Genomic DNA, 15,475 nt, shown 5'->3' with positions numbered 1-15,475 from the left:
CATCGCTCGTCCCCGACTGCCACTCATAAGGAAAACAATCAGAAGAGCACCTCATGCAACAAATTTGTCACACAACTTTTACTATACGTGCATGCTACGGGACTTGCCAACTTCAACAAAAGTATTTCTCAATTTCATAATTATCCACTAGTATGACCCTAACATTACTACCTTTATATCTCAAAACAATTATCAAGCAACAAATTGATCATAGCACCCAATTCTCTTCTATGATAGTTTTTATTATACCCAACTTGGATGCTCATCATTCTAGGACCAAATTTGTAACCATAGCAAATACCATGCTGTTCTAAAAGACTCTCAAAATAATATAAGTGAAGCATGAGAGACTAGAAATTTCTTCAAAATTAATCCACCGCCATGCTCTAAAAGATATAAGTGAAGCACTAGAGCAAAAACTATCAAGCTCAAAAGATATAAGCGAAGCACATAGAGTATTCTAGAAAATTTCAATCAAGTAGGCTTCTCCCAAAAGGTGTGTACAACAATGAGAATTTCCATTGACGAGTGTAAGGAAAGAACCGCTAGATTGCGTGCTAAAAAGATAGCTTTGTAAAGGTGTGTTCTTCTAGTTTACCCCTTTTGGTTGTGGTAGTGGAAAGAGAGGGTGAATATTGCCGCCAAAGATGAAGTGGGGGAGAGGAAAATGAGAGGCAAATGGCAAATAATGTAAATGTGAGGGAGATGAGTTTGTGATGGGTACTTGGTATGTCTTGACTTGAGCGAAGACCTCCCCGGCAACGGTGCCAGAAATCCTTCTTGCTACGTCTCGAGCTTGCGTTGGTTTTCCTTGAAGAGGAAAGGGTGATGCAGCACAGTAGCGTAAGTATTTCCCTCAGTTTTTGAGAACCAAGGTATCAATCCAGTAGGAGGCTCCTCACAAGTCCCACGAACCTATAAAAACAAACAAAGAACTCGCAACCAACGCGATAAAGGGGTTGTCAATCCCTTCACGGCCACTTACGAAAGTGAGATCTGATAGAGATAATATGATAATATAAATATATTTTTGGTATTTTATAATATAGATGCAGAAAATAAAGATGCAAATAAAAGTAGATTGAAAGCTTATATGATAAAGGATAGACCCGGGAGCCATAGGTTTCACTAGAGGCTTCTCTCAAGATAGCATAAGTATTACAGTGGGTGAACAAATTACTGTTGAGCAATTGAAAAAAAGCGAATAATTATGAGATTATCTAGGCATGATCATGTATATAGGCATCACGTTCATAAAAAGTAGACCTACTCCTGCCTGCATCTACTACTATAACTCCACACATCGACCGACTCGTGCCTGCATCTAGAGTATTAAGTTCATAAAGAACAGAGTAACACTTTAAGCAAGATGACATGATGTAGATGGATAAACTCATGCAATATGATATAAACCCCATCTTTTTATCCTCGATGGCAATATTACAATACGTGCCTTGCAACCCTTTCTGTCACTGGGTAAGGACACCACAAGATTGAACCCAAAGCTAAGCACTGATCCCATGGCAAGAAATATCAATCTAGTAGGCCAAACCAAACCGATAATTCGAAGAGACTTGCAAAGATAACTCAATCATACATAAAAGAATTCATAGAAAATTCAAATATTATTCATAGATAAACTTGATCATAAACCCATAATTCATCGGATCTCGACAAACACACCGCAAAAAGAGATTACATCGAATAGATCTCCACAAGAGAGGGGGAGAACATTGTATTGAGATCCAAAAAGAGAGAAGAAGCCATCTGGATCACGTTCTCGGCTACTTCTTGACTTGCACTCCAAGTCCTCTGGATCACGTTCGTTCCAAAAATCACGCTCCCGAAGGTTTCATTCCGTTTGGAATCCGTTTGATATTCCTTTTCTTTGAAATACTGAAATAGGAAAAAAAATACAGCAATACGGGTTGGGCCTCCGGTTAGTAGGTTAGTCCCAAAAATGATATAAATGTGTAAAATAAAGCCCATGAACATCCAAAATAGGTAATATAATAGTATGGAACAATCAAAAATTATAGATACGTTGGAGACGTATCAGGCCACTCTCTCTCTGGCTCTCCATGCCCATGCACGTGCCACACCGCGTCCGTCGCGCCCGCCATTGCCGTCATGCTCGCCAAAGCCACCGCACCACTGCACCCCCGCGCGACGCACACCCTGGCCGTGCGTCACACTCTCGCTGGCTGCGCTCGCCCCGTCTGCTGCCACCTATCCCTTCGCTCGCCCCGCTGTCGCGCCCCTGCCAGGCGCCGCCTCCTGTCGCGACCATCTTCTGCCGGCCGCCCCCCTCAGCCACGCCGGCCGCATCTCTACCCTCCAACGTCGGCCACTCGCCTCGCCTGCTGCGTGCTTCTTCCTGCTGCTATGCGCTGCTCTACCACTTGTACGCTGTTGCGCCATGCCCTCGACACCGCCGTGGATAAACGTGGCGGAGGGATTGTCAATGGAGTACGAGGAGGAGGTGGCGGAGAAGGTGTGGAGAGGCAATAGGTCTAGGGTGGCGTCAGCTGGCTGTGGTGGATGTGATTATGCGAGAAGGAGCCGGAGCGGAAGGAGAGGTCACAATTGGAAAAAATCACAAAAAAATCATAACCCGAAGATCTCATTCCAAAAAATGCTAATATCGATGGAGGGGTGATTTCCTTCAATAGATGGAAAACATAAGAAATATTGGATTTTACCAAGGAAAGGTAAAAATTTAGGAAAGTTAGGATTTTGAACTGATTTCTATGCAAATGGGGTTTTATTGTTTGGTAACATGATATCAGTACCTGCGCGTTTGTGACGTGTCTGATTAGGAAAGTTTGCAAATGTTAAGAAACTATTTATTGGGAGGAAAGTTTGTGATGTGTCTGTTATTTGTTTTCTAAAAAAAATTCACTAATGAGAGAAATCGATTGATTTAGATAAGTTAGGAAAGTTAGATTCAAATCTATTATTTGTTTCTTAAAAATTTGTTATTTGTTTCCTAAGACAAATTGAACCAATAAAAGGAATCGATTGATATGAATAATTTAAGAAAGTTAGATCCGTGATTTTTTATACGTTAGGAAAGTCCTGGTTGTAATGAAGAGTGGAGAGAAAAATAAACCGATGGACCAGGATGGGAGGGGGTGGTGGGAGGAGAGATAAAAAAACCAGCGAAAATAAACCATGGAGACTATTCACCAACTGCTTCATTAGGAGTAGAGATATGCAACGCAACAGCTTGCACCATGAATTGTAATGGGCTGGCCCACTTGACGACTTCCCCCGAGCAAAAGCTCACATATTTGCCGGAGTGACCTCCAAATACGGGGAGCGCCTATGTCCCGCTTATAGCGAGAGATGTAGGGTACGGGCAATTGCGAATCATCAATTTTATTCTTTCCCAAGATTGGGCAACATGCTCATGATCAAATTGTTTAAAATTCATAATATCGTTCCTAAGAGTGTTGATCTTAGCGGGAGGAAAATACATAGAGATAAAAGCATCTTTTCACTTGTTCCAAGAATCAATACTATTTTTAGGCAAAGACAAAAACCAAACTTTAGCACGATCTCTAAGTGAAAATGGAAATAACTTCAATTTAACAATATCGTTATCCGTGTCTTTTTTCTTTTGCATCTCACACAAATCAACAAAGTTATTTAGATGAGTAGCAGTATCTTCACTAGGAAGACCGGCGAATTGATCTTTCATAACAAGATTCAGCAAAGCAGTATTGATTTCACAAGACTCAACATCATTAAGAGGAGCAATTGGAGTACTAAGGAAATCATTATTATTGGTATTCGAGAAATCACACAATTTGGTATTATCTTGTGCCATGGCAACAAGTAATCCGACACACAAGCAAACAGAAAAAGGCAAGCGAAAAGAGAGGAGGAGAAGATTGGGAAAGAGAGGGCAAATAAAACAACGAAGGTGAAGTGGGGGAGAGGAAAACGAGAGTCAAATGGCATATAATGTAAATGCGAGGGAGATGAGTTTGTGATGGGTACTTGGTATGTCTTGACTTGAGCAAAGACCCCCCCGACAACGGCGCCAGAAATCCTTCTTGCTACGACTTGAGCTTGCGTTGGTTTTCCTTGAAGAGGAAAGGATGATGCAGCACAGTAGGGTAAGTATTTCCCTTAGTTTTTGAGAACCAAGGTATCAATCCAGTAGGAGGCTCCTCAACAAGTCCCATGAACCTACACAAACAAACAAAGAACTCGCAAGCAACGCGATAAAGGGGTTGTCAATCCCTTCACGGCCACTTGCGAAAGTGAGATCTGATAGAGATAGTATGATAAGATAAATATATTTTTGGTATTTTATAACATAGATGCAGAAAATAAAGATGCAAATAAAAGTAGATTGGAAGCAAATATAATAAGAGATAGACCCGGGGGCCATAGGTTTCACTAGAGGCTTCTCTCGAGATAGCATAAGTATTACGATGGGTGAACAAATTACTGTCGAGCAATTGATAGAAAAGCGAATAATTATGAGATTATGTAGGCACGATCATGTATATATGCATCACGTCCGTAACAAGTAGACTGACTCCTGCCTGCATCTACTACTATTACTCCGCAAATTGACCGACTCCTGCCTGCATCTAGAGTATTAAGTTCACAAAGAACAGAGTAACGCATTAAGCAAAATGACATGATGTAGAGGGATAAACTCAAGCAATATGATATAAACCCCATCTTTTTATCCTTGATGGCAACAATACAATACGTATCTTGCAACCCTTACTGTCACTACGTAAGAACAATGCAAGGTTGAACCCAAAGCTAAGCACTTCTCCCATGGCAAGAAAGATCAATCTAGTAGGCTTGCAAAGATAACTCAATCATACATAAAAGAATTCAGAGAAGATTCAAATATTATTCATAGATAAACTTGATCATAAACCCACAATTCATCGGATCTCGACAAATACACCGCAAAAAGAAATTACATCGAATAGATCTCCACAAGAGAGGGTGAGAACATTGTATTGAGATCCAAAAAGAGAAAAGAAGCCATCTGGATCACGTTCTCGGCTGCTTCTTGACTTGCACTCCAAGTCCTCTGGATCACGTTCGTTCCAAAAATCACGCTCCCGAAGGTTTCATTCCGTTTGGACTCTGTTTGATATTCCTTTTCTTCGAAATACTGAAATAGGAAAAAAACAGCAATACGGGTTGGGCGCCCGGTTAGTAGGTTAGTCCCAAAAATGATATAAATGTGTAAAATAAAGCCCATGAACATCCAAAACAGGTAATATAATAGTATGGAACAATCAAAAATTATAGATACATTGGAGACGTATCAGGCCACTCCCCATCTGGCTCTCCATGCCCACACACGTGCCACACCGCATCCGTTGCGCCCGCCGTTGCTGTCACGCTCGCCACAGCCACCGCACCACTGCACCCCGCGCGACGCACACCCTGGCCGCGTCACACTCTCGCTGGCTGCGCTCGCCCCGTCTGCTGCCACCTATCCCTTCACTCGCCCCGCCGTCGCGCCCGTGCCAGGCGCCGCCTCCTGCCGCGGCCATCTTCTGCCGGCCGCCCCCTCAGCCACGCCGGCCGCATCTCTTCCCTCCACCGTCGGCCGCTCGCCTCGCCTGCTGCGTGCTTCTTCCTGCTGCTATGCGCTGCTCTACCACTAGTACGCTATTGTGCCATGCCCTCGACATCGCCGTGGACAAACGTGGCGGAGGGATTGTCAATGGAGTACGAGGAGGAGGTGGCGGAGAAGTTGTGGAAAGGCAATAGGTCTAGGGTGGCGTCATCTGGCTGTGGTGGAGGTGATTATGCGAGAAGGAGCCGGAGCGGAAGGAGAGGTCACAATTGGAAAGAATCACAAAAAAATCATAACCCGGAGATCTCATTCCAAAAAAATGCTAATATCGATGGAGGGGTGATTTCCTTCATTAGATGAAAAACATAGGAAATATTGGATGTTACCAAGGAAAGGTAAAAATTCAGGAAAGTTAGGATTTTGAACTGATTTCTATGCAAATGGGGTTTTATTGTTTGGTTACATGATATCAGTACCTGCGCATTTGTGACGTGTCTGATTAGGAAAGTTTGCAAATGTTAAGAAACTATTTATTGGGAGGAAAGTTTGTGACGTGTCTGTTATTTGTTTCCTAAAGAAAATTTCACTAATGAGAGAAATCGATTGATTTAGATAAGTTAGGAAAGTTAGATTCAAATCTATTATTTGTTTTTTAAAAATTTGTTATTTGTTTCCTAAGACAAATTGAAACAATAAAAGGAATCGATTGATATGAATAATTTAAGGAAGTTAGATCCGTGATTTTTTATACGTTAGGAAAGTCCTGGTTGTAATAAGGAGTGGAGAGAAAAATAAACCGATGAACCAGGATGAGAGGGGATGATGGGAGGAGAGACGAAAAAATCCAACGAAAATAAACCCTGGAGACTATTCACCAACTGCTCCATTAGAAGTAGAGATATGCAACGCAACAGCTTGCACCGTGAATTGTAATGGGCTGGCCCACTTGACGACTTCCCCCGAGCAAAAGCTCGCATATTTGCCGCAACGACCTCCAAATACGGGCCGCGCCTATGTCCCGCTTATAGCGAGAGATGTAGGGTACGGTCACTTCAAGCACCTCCCGAAATTTGGCGGGACCAACGCGCGAGAGGTGACAGTCCATTGCCTCGTTTTTTGCATGTTCGTTCTTTTTTCCTTTTTTTACCTTTTAGATTAGTAGCATATATATATATATATATATATATATATATATATATATATATATATATATATATATATATATATATATATATATATAGTGTTACTATTCATCACCTAGGGTGCAGAATAAGTTATTCTTCATCTGAGGTAATGTTTTCGATCGCTTTCTAAATAAATTACGTTTAGAATATAAATAGTTACATGCATATTGATTCAATATGTAAAATTGGGTAAAAAAATATAAGTTGTAAGATTAGAAAAATTGCATTTTATGTATGTTTACACTATGTTTTTACATTCGTAATTTTACGTAACATAAAATATTTTTTACGATGAGTACGTATTTTCTTACATTCTCTATTTATGTATAAAATAAGACAAAATTTACGAAACCTGAAACTACGGTGCATTGATGTCAAAATAGAGAGGGGGTGAAGAATATCTATTCCACACCCAGGGTGACGAATAGAGCGATCCAGGGTGGCGAATATATATAATACGTCATGTGGAATATTTCTAAAAATGTAATCAAGCATATGGAATATGTTAAACTTGTATAGTGGAAATGTTTCTCTATGAAAAATGCATACACAAAATATAAAATGTATTTAATTTTTTTGATTATATACTAAAAATGTATCAAGCAATTGAGAAATGCCAAATGTATATAGAACAGATGTTTCTCATGTATACAGAAAATACAGTGTGTATGAAAAATGTTGATCATGTATTTAAAAAATGTTCCTAGTGTATGCGAAAAATGTACAACCTACATTAACTAAGGGGACATCAAAAAATGTATTATTTGAAAAGTTGGTGATGTATTTAAAATTGTTAAATATTTATATTAAAATGTTCCTGATGTATACGAAAAATGTTCGTTGTGTGTGAAAAACATGTTTATTGACCTTAAAAAATGCCCATCACTGTGTATTGAATTCTTTGTTTTTTGAAACGAGGCAAAAGACTTGCCATTTCATTGATTAAGAGAGAATAAGAATTGCTAGGATAATTTTCGGAAAACCGGGCTAAAACCGATACAACTCAGCCCAGAAAATGGACACCACCGGCCAACCTGGCCACATGCCAACAGATGGCCACACGCGCTAGCGAACGATAAATTTGACTTTGACGACAATCTTTGCAAGGAAATATGTAGGGCTTGCGCCGACCGAGTCCTGCGCGAACGACCGCCGAGTCCTTGTCATCGTCACCACCTGGACACAATCCACCGCAGCTTCGACTCCACAACAACCAAGCAACGACGAAAGAGCACATCGGACACGCCGGATAGACCGACTACAAGAGCCCGAGCCGCGACCCCAACTCATCTTGACGCCATCATCATTGCCAAACAGACATTGACACCCCCTGGCCTCGACGAACTAGCCACCAACAACCATCGGTCTCCTAGTTGCGGTCCGCTTCAAGACGATGCCCCCAAGGAGGAGAAAGGCGCTAGGATGCCTCCATCGCCCGATCCAGATGATCAGAGGTTTCCCTCCGGAGCCAAGGCCGCTGGGAGAGCGGTAACCACACCTCCACAACGATGCTTTTAGGAAAGATCGCGACACCCACGGGCGCCGCCGTCGCCGATTCCGAAGAAGAGGATTTCTCCCGGAGATGCCTCGACCACCTGCATCCCACATGACAAACCACCAACTCCAGCCCACCAACCGCCGCAGAACATGTCGAGGCCGATTTCAACCTAGACATGGGACCCCTCGATTTGCCATGCCCAGACGCGCTCCGCCCCCGGGCCGAAGCCGCCACCACCAAACCTGGGGCCGCCGCCCCGGCAACCAGTCCACCACCGCAGGAAACATCACCACTAGAGGAGCTAGACCAGGCCCATCGGCCCTGAGCTCGCAACACCAGATCCAGAGGCAAGGGAGGGCTTGACCAGATTGATGACCATGCAAAGGGCCTCGCTGTGAAAGGGCCGGTAGGTAGAGAGCCGCCGGGAAGCCGCAGCCTCGCGCATCGCCAAGAACCTCCGCCGTCAGATGGGCCACGGTCACATCGAAGGATGGGAAGGGAGGACGCCGCGGTCGCTGGGCAATGATCCCTTCGCAAGGCACCACGACACCGACGCCGCCGCAGCAGCCACACGCCACACCGCCTGGTCGGGCTCCGCCAGGGGAAGCCGCCGTTGAGGGGAGCGCCAGATCCGCCTCCAACTCCTTCCGCCGCCAGACGAAAGAAGAGGAAGAGGAAGACCCCGCCGCCGCCGTCCGCCGCCCGGGCTTAGCCCGACGGCCTCCTCCGACGATGGCGAGGGGAAAGGGGGGCGAGCGGGGGCGGCCTGGCGGTGCGGATGAGGGCTCCACCCGAGTCGCCAGAGAGGCGACGCGGAGGACGAGAGGAGAGACAAGTTGTTTTGTGTATTGAAAAATAATCACCCTGTATTAAAAAAATGTTAAACTTGTATTAAAAGATGTAATAGATATTTATATATACCAAAAATTTACAATGTGTATGAAAAAAATAGGCATAAAAATATAAGTTTTCAAAAATCTTAATCATCTACTAAAAAAATGTTAAACATGTATATAATAAATGTTTCTGATGTAATGAAAAAGGTTGGCATGTTCAAGTAGAAACGAACCGATGAAAACGACAAAGAAACAAAGAAATCCAAAATAAAAGAGAAATAAAAGCAAAAATAAATAAAATTGAAACAGAAGAGATCCAATGCAAAGAATGGAAACCGAGAAAGACACAGAGATAAAAGGAAAACTAATTAAAACCTAGAAATAAACAAAAATAAATGAAGGAAAATGAAAAAAGAAACAAAGGCAAGAAAAACCAATGCAAATCGAGAAAGAAACAAAGAAAAAACAAAAAAAAAGGTAAAGAGAAACCAGCGAAAACCATGAAAGAAACGAAGAAAACCGATGAAAAACAAAGAAAAACGGGAAAACAGATGAAGAACTAGAGAAAAAAAACGAACTAGCAAAGCCACAAAATCACTAATTAATGAGTACTCCTTCCAAAGATCAATTTCATCTCCCCAAGTTGCGATAAGTGGCGCACACATGTGCACCACTTGTCACAACCTGAGAGCTTCCTTTTTTTCGTAGATACATTTATTCAAAACATTTTATCTCCTATACCGTGCATCCAATCTCCAACCGTTTTCATCGTTGGATTTCTCGCGTCGAGATCTTCAAAACTAGATCCCATATTAATTGGTTTTGACGAACTTTTTTGTCAAAAAAACAGAACGAAAAAAATCACATCGAGAGCATTTTTTTCCTTTCCAAAAGCCGTTTCCGAGAGGCACAAACGTGCCTCTCACGGAAGCAAAACCATGCTTCACGCGAAAAAAAACGTGTTTTTTTTGTTTTTGGGAGGTCCGGCGGTGCCTCTCGCGGAAGCAAAACCGTTCCTCTTGCCGAAGGAACAAACATGTTTTTTTTTCGTTTCCGATATGCACGGTCGTAGCTCTCGTGGAAGCAAAACCGTGCCTCTCACGGAAGGAAAAAAAAGAGAAAACGTGTTTTTCTGTTTCCTAGAGGCACGGGCGTGTCTCTCGCGGAAGGAAAATCATGTCTCTTGCGAAAGCAAAAATCGTGCCTCTCGCTAAAGCAAAAAGAAAAGAAAATATTTTTTTTCGTTTTCGAGAGGCATGGTCGTGCCTTTCACAAAAGCAAAATCGTGCCTCTTGTGACCGCAAAACCATGCCTGTTGTGGAAGCAAAAAAAAATACGCATTTTTGCACAAATTTTTTCCCGAATTTTTTCCTTATCGAAAAGGTAAAAAAGAAAGGTAGAAAACCGAAAAGCAAAAAAAAAACCCAGAAAAACCATCTAAAAAGCTTAATATGTGTGCAGAAAAATAAAATAATAAAATTCAGATAAAGCGTCCAAAGCACGACACGTGGAGGCGGCTGTGAGCGTGCCAACGCTCTCAGCCTATTTCAAATGACCCTTGAGAAGGCTTCCGAACGAGCACTTCTCAATTTTTTTTTGAAGGCAAAGCAATGCTTTATAGATTTAACGGTGCTCGGGCATGTCACCCGAGACACAAACAGCCACACTGGGCGGTACAATAGAGTTCCACTCCATATAGTTATTAGGAAGACACATACGACCTATCTTGGCTAGTTCATGTGCTGCTGAATTCGCAGACCGTCTACAAGCAATGATACTAACCTTCGAAAACCACATTTTCATCTGGTATTTGAGGTCTTCAATGATTGATGCATAAGGTGAGGAGTCTGCCGCACGGGCGTTCATGGCCTCAGCAAGTAACTGTGAGTCGGTTTCAAAGGCAACCCTCATCGCTCCCAGTTTCGACGCCGTCATCACTGCTGCTGCCAATGCATTGACCTCTGCCCCAAACGCATCTTGGATATTCTCCTGACGGCCGGCCCGAGCAGCCAGAACCTGCCCCGAGCTATCTCGAGCAATCACACCCCATCCACCCATAGAGCATCCTGGAGGGAACGCTCCATCAAGGTTAAACTTGATCGTCTCTGTGTGCGGTGGATTCCACTTCTCCGGCGGCCTCTTCTTCTTCTTCGGCGTAAAGACTTCCTCATACTCTAGTGCATTGCATCGGATTCTTCTGACCATCTCTTCCACTTGCATGGGCGTCTCACCTTCCTGGACCTTATTCCTTTGATTCCACCATTGCCACCAGAAGGTTATTATTAGAACACGCTTCTTTTCGTCTAACTCCCACAGTATATCAAGCATCGCATGCACACTAGTGATCTGTTCTAGCTGGTTGCGTTCGTGCTCCAGACCTAGATGCCTCCACACCTCCTTCACCCATTTGCACTTGATAAATAAATGTCCACCGTCCTCCTCTCCTTTGCCACATAGTAAGCAGTTTGAATTCTCCAGAGATATGCCTCTGTTCTGAAGGTTCACGCACAGGGCCAAGGACTCGTGCCTGATGCGCCATATGAACATCTGCAGTTTCGGCGGACACGGGAGTTTCCATATGCGCTTCCAGGACTGATCCTCCACGCTATTCAGCTGACCGGCTCGCACTGAACTCGATCCTGGTGCTCCTTCCTGTGTATGTTTATTCAGCTCCATCTGAAGTTTATAGGCACTTTTCACAGAGTGGTAGCCCCTGCTGTCAAAATGCCATGCTATGAAGTCTTCCACCCCCTCGCGCAAGGGAATCTGCAGAATGTGACGAGCATCTTCTGCATGAAATGTATCCCTTATGAGACGTTCGTCCCAGCCACCGGTGATAGGGCAGATTAGATCAGCGACGTGCGTTAAAAGGCTGGCTCCCTTCGGTGTGATGACACGCCTTGACCACGGTCTCAGTATCCATGGATCGGTCCAAATATTGACCCTTGTGCCATCTCCTATCCTCCAGATGTATCCTTGCTTCACAAGATCCAGCCCACGGAGGATGCTACGCCAAGAATAAGAGATACCTTCATGGACTCCGGCCTCAAGGACACTACAGTGAGGGAAATATCGGGCTTTCAAGATCCTTGCACACAGGCTGGTTGGGTTTTGAAGTAGCCTCCACCCCTGTCTTGACAACATCGCCAGGTTGAACATATGCATATCCCGGAACCCCAGCCCCCCTGCCGCTTTTGGTTGTGACAGTTTCTCCCAACTGATCCAATGCATTGCATTTTGTTTGTCCTGTTGGCTCCACCAGAATTTGCCTAGAAGAGAGTTGAGTTCCGCACAAAAGGTTTTGGTTAAATCGAAGCATGACATAGCAAAGATGGGTATGGCCTGCCCCACAGCCTTCACCAAGACCTCCTTACTCTCCTTAGCTAACAACCTTTCCTGCCAACCGTGGACGCGACCACACATGTTGCGTTTGATGTAGCTGAAAGCTTGCTTTTTGGACCGCCCCACATGAACCGGTAGGCCTAAGTATTTCTCATTCCAATTTTCGCTCTGTATCCCCAACTTGTTTTTGACCAAGATTCTGTCGGCATCAGAAGTATTTGGGCTAAACATAACAGCAGATTTCTCGACGTTAATGCTTTGGCCGGAACAGTCCTCATATAGCTGGAGCACGTCATGCAATGCACCGGCTTCTTGCTGGTCAGCCTTGATCAACAACATGGAGTCGTCAGCAAATAAAAGGTGCGATACACACGACGCCCTTGGACAGATTTTCACACCATGCATGGTTCCCTTCTCCTCAGCTTCAAGTAGTAATGCCGACAAACCTTCCGCGCAGATGACAAAGAGGTAGGGAGAGATAGGGTCCCCTTGCCGCAAGCCTCTCGACGGACTAAACTGGGATGTAAGCTCGCCATTAACTCTGATCTGGTATCGGACAGTTCTTACACATTTCATTACGAGGTTAGTCCAATCTCTGCTAAACCCCAGCTTGCATAACATGGCTTCCAGGAAGCACCATTCTACTCTATCATAGGCTTTACTCATATCTGCTTTGATAGCCGCAACTCCATTCTTACCACTCTTCTTGTTCATCAAGTACTGAGATATCTCATAAGCTATAAGAACATTATCTGTAATCAGCCTGCCGGGTACGAACGCACTTTCATTATCAGAGATAACCTCCGGAAGCACCAATTTCAGTCTATTTGCAATGACCTTGGATACAAGTTTATAGACTACATTGCATAAGCTGATGGGTCGGAGATCCTTGATTCTCTTCGGGTTCTTCACTTTCGGGATCAGGACCACTAGCGTATCATTCCACCCTTCCGGAATCTGTCCACCATTCAGTACAGCAAGCACCTCCTTGACAACCTCATCACCCATAAAATGCCAGTGTCGTTTGAATACAATCGCAGTCATGCCGTCCGGCCCCGGGGCCTTCAGATCACCTATGTGATCCAATGCCGCTTTAACTTCCTCCCTGGTGTATTCGGCCTCAAGGATCGCACGCATAGAGCTAGTCACTCGCAGCTGGACTTTATCAATCAGTTCTGATAGTCGGTGTGGGTTGGATGATGTAAATAAGTCCTGAAAAAACGAACGCACAAAGTTAGTTAAAACCTCCCCTTCCTCCACCACCGTACCATCCTCCCTCCTAATCTCCTTCAGTCTATTAATTCTCTTCCTTGATGATGCTACAGACTGTAAGTATCTGATGTTTTTGCTTCCACCACGCAGCCACCACATGTGTGCTCGTTGCTTGAGCTCCGTATATTTCTTGCTTTTTAGATCCTCCAACAAGCTTCTAAGCCTAGCTTCCTCCTTAATTTTCCCCTCTGAGACCGCCTCTTTCATGCATCTTTCCAGATCAGCATTAGCTTGTTTGATCTGTCCATTAAGTTCCCCCAGAACCTCCTTACTCCAAGTGTGCATTTTAGTAGCCACTGCTCTTAGACCTTCAGTCACTCCCCCAACGCCTGCCGAGCAATTATTCTCCCAAGCTTCTCTTATTAACTCTTCGCACCCATCCTCTTGCAGCCATCGAGCCTCAAACCGGAACAGGCGATCATCTCTCTTCCATTTCGTGTCCATGCCTTCCACATGCACGACAATGGGCCGATGGTCAGAGTGTCTAGGCTCACCATTGACTACCACATAATTTGGGAACATGTCACACCATTCATGATTTGCTGTTGCACGGTCGAGCCTTTCACATATATACGTGCAAAGTTCTTTACTATGATTCCTCCACGTGTACATGTCACCTTCAAATCCAATATCCTGGAGTCCACAGGTAGTCAGCGCCTCGCGGAAGCCGTCCAGGTATTGCTGCGGCCGGTCCGCTCCTCCTACCTTCTCATAACTTGTTAGTATTTCATTGAAGTCTCCCAGACAAAGCCACGGTCTGCCATTCTGGTGTTGTTGCTTCAGAATTTTCAAGAGCCTCCAAGTCTCCTTCTTCCTCTCCATAGCTGATTCTCCATACACTCCCGTCAGTCGCCAAACCAAGCCACCCTCCTGCTGCACATCCACATCCACATGCCGCCTTCCATATGATCTCAAAGTCACATCCACTCCTCGACGCCAAAATAAAGCCATCCCTCTCCCAGTCCCCTCATCCTTCCACGCAACCATGTTGGCGAGCCCCAACAGCCACCTAAACCTCCCTAGCTCCTTTTCCTTCATTCTAGTCTCACACAGGAACATAATATCGGGATCCTCCACTCTTCCCAGCTCGAGAAGAGAACGAACTGCCGGGCCATTCCCGAGACCCCGGCAGTTCCAGCTTACTATTTTCATTGCTCCCGGCAGGACTTCTCAAGCAGCCCGGCCGATGTGCTATTGGTTTTACAGTGAACTTCTGCTACTGCCTCTTTTATTATTTTGCCATGTTCCTCCATACAGTCAGAACTATCTCCTATTCTGCCCCTCTTCCCGTTGCTGTTTTCAGATGTGTCCATATCTTCCCCTCCTCTCTTCCCCAGCTTGACATTCAGGTTATCGTTCAAGCCCGTTCCCTCCTGCCGCAATTTCCTTTTAAATCTCTTTCCCTCCTTTCCCTTACCAGCATGCATATCTGTCATCTCCTCCCTCGGGCTGCCCTTCACACCATCAGTCCTGATCGTCTCCTCGGCTCCATCCTTCCCACCTTCAGGTTGCATTGCCCCTCGGAGATTAGCGCTCGCTGGTAGGTCCACTGCCATAGTGCTCTGTTCTCCTTCAGGTAGCATACTTGGAGCCGGGTGGAACTGGAGGCTTTTAGCAGCCTTGTTTGTTATCACAGTGTCAGGTTTCTCTGTCAGTTTCAGAGGACTCGTGACCTCCTTCTCCTCAGTTGTTGTGGCCTTAACAGTATTTTTTGAGCATGTGATTTCTTTCTTCCAGGAGGCCGCATTACTCCCCGAGCCGTCAGAACCCCTCCCCT

This window comes from Triticum aestivum, chromosome 4B (genome assembly GCF_018294505.1).
Source record: "Triticum aestivum cultivar Chinese Spring chromosome 4B, IWGSC CS RefSeq v2.1, whole genome shotgun sequence".
NCBI classification, from domain to species: Eukaryota; Viridiplantae; Streptophyta; class Magnoliopsida; order Poales; family Poaceae; genus Triticum; species Triticum aestivum.
This window is presented reverse-complemented; position numbering follows the sequence as displayed.